The sequence below is a fragment of the Pelodiscus sinensis genome, chromosome 13 (genome assembly GCF_052426305.1).
Source record: "Pelodiscus sinensis isolate ZL-2025 chromosome 13, ASM5242630v1, whole genome shotgun sequence".
Taxonomy (NCBI): domain Eukaryota; kingdom Metazoa; phylum Chordata; order Testudines; family Trionychidae; genus Pelodiscus; species Pelodiscus sinensis.
In genome coordinates this window covers 25897571-25910809 of record NC_143064.1, presented here as the reverse complement: position 1 = coordinate 25910809, position 13239 = coordinate 25897571, and positions in this window count along the sequence as shown.

Sequence of the window (13239 nt, the reverse complement as noted above, 5' to 3'; positions counted from 1 at the left end):
CACTTTTCTTTAGATCATTGTAAATAATAAATATATTCATAAAAGTCTCAGAGGAGTAGCCATGTTAGTCTGTAACTTTAAAAACAATGAATAGTTCTGTGACACCATAAGGCACACCCACACAGCAGGGCTAAAGTCAAATTAAGCTAAGTAACTTCAGCTATGCCAATTGCATAGCTTAAGTCAAAATAGCTTAATTAGGCTGTTGGCGTTATCTATACAGCAGGACGTTGAAGGAAGAACACTTTCCCTTGGACTTCCCTTACTTCTCATGAAATGAGGGTTACCCTGAGTTGGAGTAAGAAGTCCTCCAGCTCAACATTATTTTGAACTAAAGACTTGTAGTATAGACTCACACTGTTGTTTCAGAATAATGTCAATTTACTCAGAAATAACGCTGCTGTGTAGATGTATCATTAGAGACTAACAATTATATAGATATAGATGAGCTAGTCTGCTGGTGACCAGAAACAAGGGTTACGTTAACTGGAATCCCAGTTGCAATGGCTAAGTTGATTACCCACAAAATAAATATACTAACTCAAACAGCAAGAAAGACATAGTCTAACAGTCTGAGTTTTGGACTGGGATATATACAAGTTCTCAATGTGGTTTTAACAATAATTCTTGTGGGCAAACCACTTAACCACTTTGTGTCTCATCCCTTTCTGTGAAATAGGGATAATATTAATGCCTAACTTTTAGGGTATGTCTACATTTGCAGCCTATTTTGGAATAGGGCTGCAAAAGTAGGCATTCGGAATTGCAAATCAAACCCGGGATTTAAATATCCCCCGCTTGATTTGCATCTTGTTGCCTGTGTCTCAGAGCAGTCTCTAGCCCCTGGGAAACACTGCCTCCTTTACTCACCTACCTCACAGGGCTGTTGTGAGAAAGGGGTAATGCTTTTAAAAGGAAAAGCTTTCGCTGTGCTAAGTGTTATGTGCAGTACTGTTAAAAACTTAGCTATTAAATCTCTAAATGCCATGAACTAGGGCCGGCTCTTTAGAACAGAACTTACAAAATTCCATTTTATAACTAAGCCATTAAATGTGTCTCGTGAAAACAAAAGCAACTAATACTATGGGGGAGGGGAGTTTCTCCTCCCCGCTTCTAATGGACTTCTAGTTTAGCTTAGGTTTTTTATTATTAATATGTATTATTATTATTATTATTTATTTTAATTGATTTAGTTCAACTGCACTTTTCTAGTGTAGACTTAATTTACTCTTGGGCCAAACTCTTCCCCATGCAGTGTCAGCTCAGATTGAACTTTGATGCCTGAGTACTGAAACTGCTAGAAAATGGAGGCTTATGAATAATGTCCTGACTCATCCTCACAATTAGAGGCTCCAAACAGAGCAGTATGCCATGGTTGCCTGAGGTGGTGATTGCTCAGAAGCCTGAGCAGAGGAGGTAATTTCCAGCTCAGGTAGCCATACGTGCATTAGCTTTGATTGAGTTACTGTAGTTATAAATAGACATCTAGGTGCAATTGTGCAAGCTGAAGGATGGGCTAGCCAATCTGAATACAACCTTTTCTGAAACAGATATGCACTCATCTGGATACACTTCTATTTTTAGGTGCTGGCTCCATCAGAGTTAGAATGAATAGCTATAATAGCTAGCTATGACTCCTGCTCCGGTGTAGATATACCTGAGACAGGTAGGTACATGTCATTGGACAAGCAGTTCTAATAAAAAGGCTGGCTGCACTTCAAACCAGATCTGAACCAGGAGGAAACTTTCTTGAGGCTAGAAACAATTCCATTAACGCTCTCCACCACTCCTACTTTCGCTACCACTGCATTTCCAGGGTCTGGTTGACAATGGAAGTCAGAGATGCTGGATTATCTGGAGAGAGGCTACTTCTGACTTGAGTGAAAGGAACAAGTCCTGAAATCTCCTGAGAGACTTTTTTTTTATTATTCTAAACTTGCTGAAGGTGTCTTAGGTCAGTATCTGGACTTTTGGGTGCTTATTGACTCCCCTGCACCTACCTTTCCAGAGTTCCACTCTTAAAGCATGAGACAGGCCCTGCCTCACACTCTGGATGCAAACATGCCAGTGCTGGAGAGGTTCAGATCCATGTCCAAGTGTTTAGACCCAGCCCAGGCCCATATCTGCTTGCAGTCAAACACATGGCTCATATAGAGTGTACCGATCTGTCTGAGGTACAAACCCCTTTGTCTTCCTTTCTAAATGCTGTCTTGATCAAGCACAGTGCAAGTGGTGACCTGTGTTAGCAAGCAATGGACACCGTGCAGATGCTTGTGCACTTACCTGGCAATTAACATCTTGACTCTTAGGGCTTTTATTCGGTGTCAGGATTGGGGAAGATAACTCCTATGCAGTTCATATTGTATTATAGTTGTGTCCCAAACTTCATTGCAAATTAAGTACAGGGGAAGAGAGACATGACTGAAAACTCTCAGGATAACTACACATACAAATCACCATGGTAACCACAAGAGTGGTTTATGATGCCATCAGATCCTCAGGATGTGTAAGATATAAAGCACTGCACTTGCTCCTTGTCTTTACTGAACTGTTCTGCAAAATGTCCCTCTGGCATGGGCTTCACGAAGATTGTATTTGTTTGCAAAACGCAGACAGGAACAGAACAAAGTTTTGAATTATTTATAGGCGTATAATCTAATTGTTATTTCAAGGGTTATGGAATCTATTACTCCACATCTATTAGGCTGTGAACAGATCTCCCAGGAGAAGCATTAGGAGCCTCATTGCTTGGCATATTTAAAATGAGACTGGACAAAAAACTAGAAAATATACTGCAGGGAACAATTGTGTGGTGTTGGCTGGGGTATGAGCTGGATGATCTAATAGACCTTTCCCATTTCTAGATTTTATGAAGCATCTTATTGTTGGGTAGTAGGGTTAATGACTTAGGATATATGTCATTCACCAGATACCGTACAGGTTTTTTTGTACACCGAAGTCCTGGTATTAAATACTGTGCCATTTGTCCTATGTTTTCTTTGCATACTGAAAACCAATCGGAGCCAGGTCATCACTAAGGAGCCACTAAAATAGATGAGTTCATATTCTGTACTCTGTTACGGTGCGTCTACACTGCACCCATAACTCACAATAAGCTATTCAGTTTGAGCTATGCAAATTGCGTAACCTATTTCAAGTCAATTTAGAAACAACTTATTTTGAAATTTGGCGCTGTGTACACAGCACTTACTTAGAAATAAATTGCTATTCCGAAAAGTCCCTTACTGTTCATGGAATGAGGTTTACAAGGATGTCAGAATAGCGAGCCCACTATATTTCGAAATAATGGGCATGCTCAAAAGATGCAGAATAGCTATTTCAGGATACCTTGCGCTGCAGTGTAGATGTAGTCTAAAAACCAACGGCTGCTGGAGAGAAACCCAATAGAAGTATATTTCAACTTGCTGTTGAGGCCAAACAAATTCCTACTCAATATGTCTCTTGGCATCCAGCTGGTGGCAGGTAACACTGAGCTCACAAACTGCATAGTGATCCTTTCGAAATGCTAAGTCTTCTGATAGGGCTAGTGATTGAAGGCAATAATACTACTCAACCATACTGTGAATTTAAAAAGTCTCAGGGTATGTCTACACTACAGCGCTAATTTGAACTAACTTAGTTCGAATTAGTTAATTCGAACTAAGCTAATGCGAACTAACGGATCCAGACTAAAAAACTGGTTCGAATTAGCGTTTTGCTAATTCGAACTAGCATGTCCACATTAAGTGGACCCTGAACTGGGCTTAAGGATGGCCGGAAGCAGTGCCGGCAGGGCATCAGAGGAGGACTTAGAGCGTGGAGATGCTGTCTCAGGCTAGCCGAGGGCTGTGCTTAAAGGGTCCTGACCCCCACCCCAGACAGACAGTTCTCAGGGGTGCCCCGCTTGCAAAGCAGCCCTGGCTTGGATTGCCTGGACTACCCACACTGGGCACATCACAACACTCGGCCATCAGCCCGGCTGCACTTGCCGCAGGCTGCCATCTGGGGAGAGGGAGCAATTGGGGGGCTGCAGGAGAGCTTCCACACCCAGAAGCCCGCAGAGCCAGCCCAGTCCAGCTCGTGCCCCATTCCTCCCTCACCTCCTTCCACTTACCCTTCCCTAGCCCCTCTTCTTGATGTACAAAATAAAGATAACGTGTCTTCCAAAATGGAATCTGTCTTTATTGAACAAAACTGGGGGAGACTGGGAAAAGGAGGTGGGAGAGGGGAAAAGAGAGGCTAGGAGAGGGGAGGGCAACTAAAATGATCAGGGGTTGGGAACAGGTCCCAGATGAAGAGAGGCTAAAGAGACTGGGACTTTTCAGCTTAGAAAAGAGGAGACGGAGGGGGGACAGGATAGAGGTCTCTAAAAGCAGGAGTTGGGTGGAGAGGGTGCATACAGAAAAGTTCTTCATTAGTTCCCATAAAGAAGGACTAGAGGACACCAAAGGAAAGGAATGGGTAGCAGGCTTCAAAGTAGTAACAGAAAGTTGTTCTTCCCAAAGCAAAGAGTCAACCTGTGGAACTCCTTGCTGCAGGAGGCTGTGAAGGCTACAACTAGAACAGAGTTTAAAGGGAAGTGAGATCAAGTCATGGAGGTTGGGTCCATGGAGTGGTATTAGCCAGGGGGTAGGAGTGGTGTCCCTGCCCAAGGTTTGTGGAAGACTGGAGAGGGATGGCACGACACAAATGGCTTGGTCACTGTCTTCGGTCCATCCCCTCCAGGGTCCCTAGGGTTGGCCGCTGTCGTCAGACAGGCTACTGGGCTAGATGGACCTTTGGTCTGACCATTGTAAGCTCAGGGCTCAGGGTCGGGGGTCTCAGTGGACCCCCTTGATTCTCTTGCACACCTGCTCCTGGGTGGCCAGCCTGGCAGCTCTCCTGCCCTAGCTGGCCACTTTCCTGTGCCTAGTGTGGAGATCGTGGACAAGGTCCACGATGTCCACACTAGCCCAGGCGGGTGCCCGCCTCTTGTGGTCCCGGGCAAGCTCCCGGGAGCCGCCAGCCTGGTCCCGGGAAGAGGGGGAGGGCTGGGGGGCATTTTACGAGGAGTAACGGTAGTTCGAACTAGGAAGCCTAGTTCGAACTACCTAGTTCGTGCCCCGTGTAGCCGCGCTGCAAGGGGTTCGAACCAGCGGGGTTTTAAAAATGGCGGCTCCCCGCTTATGGAAATGAAGCCCGGGAAATTCAAATCCCGGGCTTCATTTGCAAGTGAGGTATGCCTACATTACCTCGCTAGTTCGAACTAGCGGGGTAGTGTAGACATACCCTTAGAGATTAACAAAATATAAAGTATCATGAGCTTTCGTGGGCAAAATCCACTTCTTCAGATGAGCTTTTTCTCCACTCAAGCTCATCTAAAGAAGTGGGTTTTGCCCATGAAAGCTCATGATACTATAGATGTATATGTATATACTCGTTTTTACTGTGAATTTAGTTATCTCAGTCTGAGTGAACACATCTAGTGATGTCCTGGGAAGATTAATTTTACAGTGGCAATTTCTAAATTAGTGGTCACTTTGGGTACGTCTAGACTACAGGCTTTTGTCGACAGAAGTTTTGTTGACAGATACTGTCAACAAAACTTCTGTCGACAAAGAGCGTCTACACTACATTCAGTTCTGTCGACAAAGCAAGCTGCTTTGTCGACATGGTAGTGTAGACGCAAAGGACAGTTTACATGCAATAACACCTTCTGTTGACAGAAACTCTGTCGACAGAAGGCGTTATGCCTCGTAAAATGAGGTTTACCAGCGTCGACAAAACTGCTGAGTTCTGTCGACGTTATGTCGACAGAACTCAGCGGTAGTGTAGACGCAGGTATAGTTTTGTCAACAAAAGTCCACTTTTGTCGACAAAACTCTGTAGTCTAGACACACCCTTTGTAATGACATGATTAATTGTATATACAAGCAACTGAACATTATTCTCAATACCCTAGGGTAGATTGTCTCCAGTGCATCAGCACATCAAGACCCATTTCAACTGGGTAGAAGCTCCTACTGGTCTTACACTTTGTTCTGTCACCTCAACTCCATAGGATATCCCACCACAAGATAATGCTGACCTAGTCAGTGTTACTGTGTGGGGTCTGAGCCAGTGACAGCTCCTTCTCCTAATGAAGAAAGTGCTATTTCAGGAGCAGTGGTCAGGAAGAGAAAACAAAGAGGAGGGAGGTGCAGGACTTCAGTAGATAGCAAGAGACCTCTGCCCTTAATGGATCAACCTGCCTATGTCTGTGAAGAGAAAGGAGTCCAATCCCACCTACCAGGACAATTCTAAGAGAATGTTGCTAATAGGATCTCATGATGTTTATTTGCTGCCTTCCAGGATTTTCTTATATGGGGACAGCAGGCCGTTAGCAATAATATCTGATGTAGCCAGGTAATTTGAAGATTGAAGCCTCGCAAGATGGAAGTTAGGTGTCTATATACCTTTGAGATTTTGGGACTGAGCTCCCTAGATACCTTTGAGAATCTGGCAATGCTACAGGTGAGGAGACGGAAAGAAGTAGTTTGCAGTCCTATATTGTACATCAGGTACTTGCATAGTCAATACTCAACCTAGCATCATGCTAGGGGGCTGTGTTTTTTCCTCTTTTGTGCTGAAATAAGCATCAGCAAAGGTCAGAGTCTTAGTGTGCCTCAGTCTTGGCCTGTTGACTGCCATGGGCCAAGTTACACCTCCAGCTGAGGAGATAGTGCTGTGATTGCCTTCTGACTTTCATTGGTTCTCAGATTTTACAGTGACAGGCAAGGAATAAAACCCCAGAAAGCATTCTAGTCCCTCTGGTTCTACATGAGCGGAACTTTACAAATAAAAAAGGTTGAGCTGAAATCTTCCATGTTTAGTCTTAGCCAAAGATGCATTTGGTTGGAGAATTTGCGTCAAACCCATTATACTGAACTGTTGAGTGTAAATAAAATAGCCTTTTCAGCTGCAAAGATGGTTTAAAAAAAAGAAGTTGTATGGATTGTACTCAGATATTGCTGAACTTTACAAGTTGGGACCTACTAGGTTACTAAAGGTTGGTCTCCAGGATGCAAGAGCTGTTAAATCAGCTTTTTGCACAAGTAGTAAGAAATTGACATTAAATTTAGAGTCACAAATAATAGAAATTAATAATAACAATAACAACATAATTATAACAATGGAAAGAGTGTGGCCCAGTGGACAGACAGATTTGCCAGTGGTCTGTTGGGTGACCTTGGACAAGTCCTTGCACTGCTTGGTGCCTCTAGTTCTCTGTCTATACAAATGGAGATAAAAATATTTGCCGCCTTTGTAAAGCACTTTGAGATCCACTGATGAAAAGTACTATAACAGATCCAGGTGTTATATTACTATTATACTATCTGAAACTATGGAACAATGTAAATGCACACTACTTGGGGCTTAGCTACCACCTTAGCAGGTGCAATAGCAATGCCATAGCTAGATAGATTAGATCATACGCATGTTAATACAGTCAGTAGTTTCACAAGTATGGTTTTGTGTTACATGTTCACTAGGGAGTCCCATACACTCTCATGTGCAAGTGTGGAGTGAAAATAAAAAAAGACATCTTAATCTTCTTTTAAAACATTAAATAGGGAAATTAAATACTAAATATTACTCCAATGTTAAGGTTACTACTTCTAACACACAAAAGTCAGGAAGTTAGCTTCAGTGCACACCCATTGCACATCTACAACCCGATTTTGCCTCCAGCACATACACATAATTCCCACTAAAGGCAATGTGAGCTGTGCATGCATATGTGAGGGCAAAATTATGTGCATTCCTTATTGAGATGTACAAGCAACCAGAGTTGAATCTTCATTACCCACTGGGTTCTTGGCTTCTCTCTAGAGAACGTTTGTAAGAGGACACACTATGTTTTTTGTGATGTGGAAATCTCCCTGTGTATCTCTATCCTCTCATAACACATAGGCCACTGAAGAACCATCAGCGGATAATAACTTGCAGACCCTGCTGACCTGGGCTGAGTTAGAACCTGAATGGAAATGTAATTTCTTAATACTTGACTGGATGAATAATTTCATTTTCAAAGTAATCACAACAAACAAGTACCAGCTGGTAGCTCCACTAACAGCTGCACATGTATATTAATTAATGTAAGTTTCATGATTCAGAGCAGTTCTCACTATCTTGGCCTACCTCCAAACTGTGTGGGATCTAAAGAAGTCAAGTTTCTGGGAAAACAATTGTTTGTATATAAACAAGTGAGAACTATTGTAGGTGGCTCTTTAGCAATGAAGGACTAGGTCAGGGGGTTCAATAATTTGTATCCAAACAAAGAGGCCTAATCAGTGCCAAACCTGACGAGGAGCTACAGGGTATGTGCTAATCTTTTTTGATAAAATAGGAACTGATCTAAAAAGTGAGCCCAAACCCAAAAAGATGAAAACTTGTCACTTCCCTCTACTTTTAAATGAACCGAACAAACATCCAGTTTCGAGCCAGCACCCATAATACAAGGGCTGAGCTACCATGACAAAAGCTGTCCTCTGCTATTTTTGATCCAATGGCCACTGCTAGATATCTCACAAGAGACCCTATTCCAGAGAGTTCTAGTCTGATTTTGTGGTTCTAAGGAGTTCCGTTAAGATTTGGAGAAATTTTAACCTGAAACAAACTATTTGACGTTTGCCCTGAAGTTTGAACAGAGGCTTTTTCACTTTCAGAGACAACCTTTTAACTAATATTTTCCCCTTCTCCCTTATCTTTCCTTTGGAGAGCTCAATGGGCATCATAACTGACATAAATTGCACAAACCTCAGCGAGGTATTAGTAGTCCTTTTCTATAGAAGGGGAAATTGAGATATAGGTAGTTGAGTGAATGGCTTGAGTTCACACAATGAAGCAGTGCCAAAGCCCAGGTGTCCAGACACTCCGGGGATGTCTACACTGCAATGTTATTTCAAAATATCTTATTTTGAAATAGTTATTTCTAAATAAGATATTTCAAAATAACGCGTCTACACACAAAATGCATTTTGAAATAGTGTTTTGCTATTTCGAAATAGCGCGTCCAAACTGAGTGGACACTGAATCTCATTTAAGGCCGGCTGGAACGAGGTCCGGCAGAGCATCAGGTCAGGAGTTACTTTGTGTGGCTGCTGCCTGAGGCTATCTGAGGCCTGTGCTTAAAGGGACCCTCCCCCCCCTTGGACAACTGGTTCTCAGCTTTCCCTGCTTGCTTGCCTACCTCCATGAGAGACAGCAAAGTATTTTGTCTCTGCATGCCCTGGTTGCCCTCACTCGGGACACTACAGCACTCTGCAACATGGAGCCAGAACTCCCCCAGGCACTCTAGTGCTTCTCATGGACATGTTGTGCAAGTCTGGCTGCACTTTCTGCAGGCTGCCATCCGGGAGGTCCATCGGGGCTGTCAGTATCCAGGAGGCTTTGTGGGAGAGCTTCCACCCTGAGAAGCACTAAGAGCCTCCCTAGTCTGCCCCACTGGGGGCTTGTGCCTCATTCCTCCCTCACGTCCTTCCACTTACCCCTTCCTAAACCCCCTTCCTGCTGTAAAATAAAATACACGTATTTTCATGAACACAAACTCTCTTTATTTAACAAAACGGGGGGGGGGGGGGATGAAGCTCTGGTGAGTCTGGGGAAAGGAGGTGGGAGAGAGGTTGGGAGAGGGGAGGGGGAAACCTGGGAGGAGGGAGCTGGAAGGGGGAAACAAGGGGAAGAAGAGGGAGGGGAAGCTCAGGGCTCAGGGCTCAGGGTTGGGGGTCTTGCTGGACCAACTCAATTTTCATGAGAACCTGCTCCTGAGTTTGCATGTGGCCTTTGGTGGCCAGGCTGGCAGCTATCCTGCCATAGACGGCTGCGTTCCTCCGTCTAGTGCAGAGATCATAGACATTGGGGGCATCCCTCCCAAACCTAAATAAGGTCCATGATCTCCATCCTGGATCAGAAAGGCGCCCACCTTCTCTAGGCCCTGGCAGGCTCCTGGGAGCTGGCAGACTGCTCCTGGGGAGTGGTGGAGGTCTGGCTGCCAGTGGCTTGCTGGCTCATGTTTTGGGGCCACTGGGTCAGGGGCAGTGACTGCTGGCTCTGGGCTGGCAGACTTGGAGCTGGCACAGGCACTGTGGCCAGAGTCAACCCCTTTAAGGGCTCTGGGAAGGGCAGGAGGGAGAGGAGTGTTCTTGGTTTAGGCTGGAGTGGCCACCAGGGCACCCTGGGAAGGCTGGCGGCCCCATATTTTGAAACAAGTGTCTACACAGCACTTATTTTGAAATAGCTATTTCGAAATTGGCGTTATTCCTTGTGGAATGAGGTTTACCAATTTCGAAATAAGCCCTCCGCTATTTCAAATTAATTTCAAAATTGCAGTTTGGCTGTGAAGACGCTAGTAAAGTTATCATATATATAGTAGCCCAGTGTCTGTGCATCTGTAACTCTGATGTACATGGCCATGCCCCCTGGCTGTGTACGTCAGCGCCCCGTCCTCCTTCCCCTCCCGCCATGGCGGTTCAGCCATCCCCACGGCCCCCCGGACACCCCTCTGCTAGCACTGCTTCCCTCCCCGCTTCCTCTGCCCCTCCCATCCGCCTCTCCAGCCCCACAGCCCCCAATTCTCCCCCCAGCTCTGCTTTCCACCCCCCTTCCGGCCAGCCCCGCTCCCTGCCCCTCCCTGCATGGCGCGCTGCGGCGCTCCCAGCTGAGCGGTGCTCCCGCCAGCCCCGGCAAGGGAGCAAGCGGTGGCAAGCGGCTTGCCGCCTCTTGCTCCCCCGCCGGGGCCCAGCTGAGCGCCACTCAGGTGGGCCCGGTGAGACAGAAAGGGGGGCAGGGTGGTGATGTACATGGCCAGGGGGTAGGGCTGTGTACTTCACCACCCCCCCTTCCTCCTCCCGCCGTGTCACTCAGTGGTGCGCCCCTCAGCTGGGCCGCCGCGGGAGAGGGGAGGGGGGAGCAGTGACGTAGACAGCCCCGCCCCTGGCTATGTATGTCACCACCCCGCCCCTCCTCCCCTGCGGTGGCCTGGCTGAGCATGCAACACTCAGATGAGTCGTCAGAGAGGGAGGGGGAGGGGGAGGAGCGGACACGTACACAGCCAGGAGGCGGGGCCATGTACGTCACCGCCACCCTTCTCCTCCTGCTGTGGCACTCAGCTGAGTGCTGCGCCCCTCAGCCGGGCCGCTGGGGGAGCCAGCAGCGCAAGGGGCTGTTTGGGCTCCCCCGGGGTGGGAGGGAAAAGGAGGGTGGTGATGTACACGGCCCTGGCCCTGGCCCTGGCCCTGGCCCTAGCCGTGTACGTCATCGCCCCTCCCTCCTCCCTCGCGGCAGCCCGGCTGAGCAGGCAGCACTCAGCCAATCGCCACGGTGGGAGGGAAGGGGAAGGGGAAGGAGAGCGGGGAGAGACAGAGGGGAGAGAGAGGCAGGAGGAGGAGAAGACAAAGGGAGAGTGAGAGGCAGGAGGGGGAGAAGAGAAAGAAAGAGATGGAGAGAGAGGCAGGAGGTGGAAAAGAGCTGAGGGTGGGGGGAGTCAGTAGGAAGAGAGAGAGAGAGAGACAGAGTGAGAACTCAGGAGAGAAGACCTGAAAATCCCGTCTTATGACAGGCTAATTGGCTAGTTTAGAAATTATGGCTGTGTAGACATACCCTCCCTCTTTGGTTTAGACTAGCTAACCACACTCCTCAAAGCTATGGAGATCAGTTCACTATGAGTTTTCACAACAGTGTTTGCTTTGGTTAAAAAAAAAGAAGGTTGGATGCAAAAAGTTGGCCCAGTGGTAGTCATTTGTATTGTAGACAGCAGAACCATGAGGTATGGACACTTGGTGAGTAGGGTTGGGACAGGGTAGGGAGCTTGCCAGCAGGTTTTGGAATCACTGTTCTTGAGCACAAGCAACAAAGCCTGCTATCTTCTTTCAGGGGCTTTGATCAGAATGCTGCAAATTGTTCCATTCTTGGGACTGATGAGCACAGTGAAGAGCTTGCATTTGTAAAACTGCACTCTCAATTATTGGCTCAAAACAATCAAATAAAGATTTTTGATCTTAGCTTTCGTGGAAAGCCTGCTAGGCTAAGTTGGTGGTGACAACTCGTGTCAATTTAATAGCCTGCACATCAAAAATTTTTTTAGGGAAAATATGATGGAACATTTCTTCTAGTGGTTAAAAAGTGCCAAGGAAATTGTTGGAGCATTTACAGGCCTGCTAAGCAGAATTGAATTATCTGAACCTGAAAAAATCAATCAGGGATGTATTATTGGTTGGAAAACAGTGTTTTGTTTTGATACTTATGTGTTAATAATAATACATGTTATTTATAAAGGGCTCCCTCACTGCAAAGGGACTCACAGCAGGGTACAGCAACACATAACAAATAATGAAGACATAAAATATAATAGCCATGAGAAGCCAGCAGCTTTGTAAATGTTATCCTTTCAGTGAGCAGAATCTGGATAGTCTGGGGAGCTTGCCAGCAGGGTTTGAAATCTCTATTCTTGAGCACAAATATCAAAGCCAGCTGGAGCACAATAGAACTAAGCCTACACACAACCACTCAGCAAAATGGGCTGTGAATTTGTTGATTGTCAGGTTCCTTTGGTGTTACCCATCTAAAACCACTAGGTGTCCCTCCAAAGCTAATCAAGAGCAATTTTCTCTTGTACCTCTCTCTTGCTGACTTGTTCGTTGGGTAGTTTGTGATTCTGGGAACTAAGTACTGGAACAAACTACTCTCTGAAAATGAATGTCCTGGAGTCATAAGACCAACATGATTGTATGACCAAATGAGGAGAAGTGATACTTAGCTTGACAAAACTAAGCACACACCTGCTTAAAGATTACTAATGCAGGAACTTGTAAGTCAGAGTCTGTGGGAAAACATAAGGCTACATCTACATTGGCAAAATTTTGTGCAGATACTTTTAACGCAAGAGTTTTTGCGTTAAAGTATTGGCGCAAGAGAGCGTCTACACTGGCATGTGCTTTTGCGCAAGAGATGTGCTTTTGTGCAAAAGCATCCATGCCAGTGTAGACGCTCTCTTGCGCAAGAAAGCTCCGATGGCCAGTTTAAACATCGGGCTTTCTTGCTCAAGAAATTCATGTTGCCTGTCTACACTGGCCTCTTGTACAAGAACACTTGCGCAAGAGGGCTTATTCCTGAGCGGGAGCGTCATAGTTCTTGCGCAAGAAGCACTGATTTCTTACATTAGAACGTCAGTGTTCTTGCGCAAGAACTCACGGCCAGTGTAGACAAATGGCAAGTTTTTGC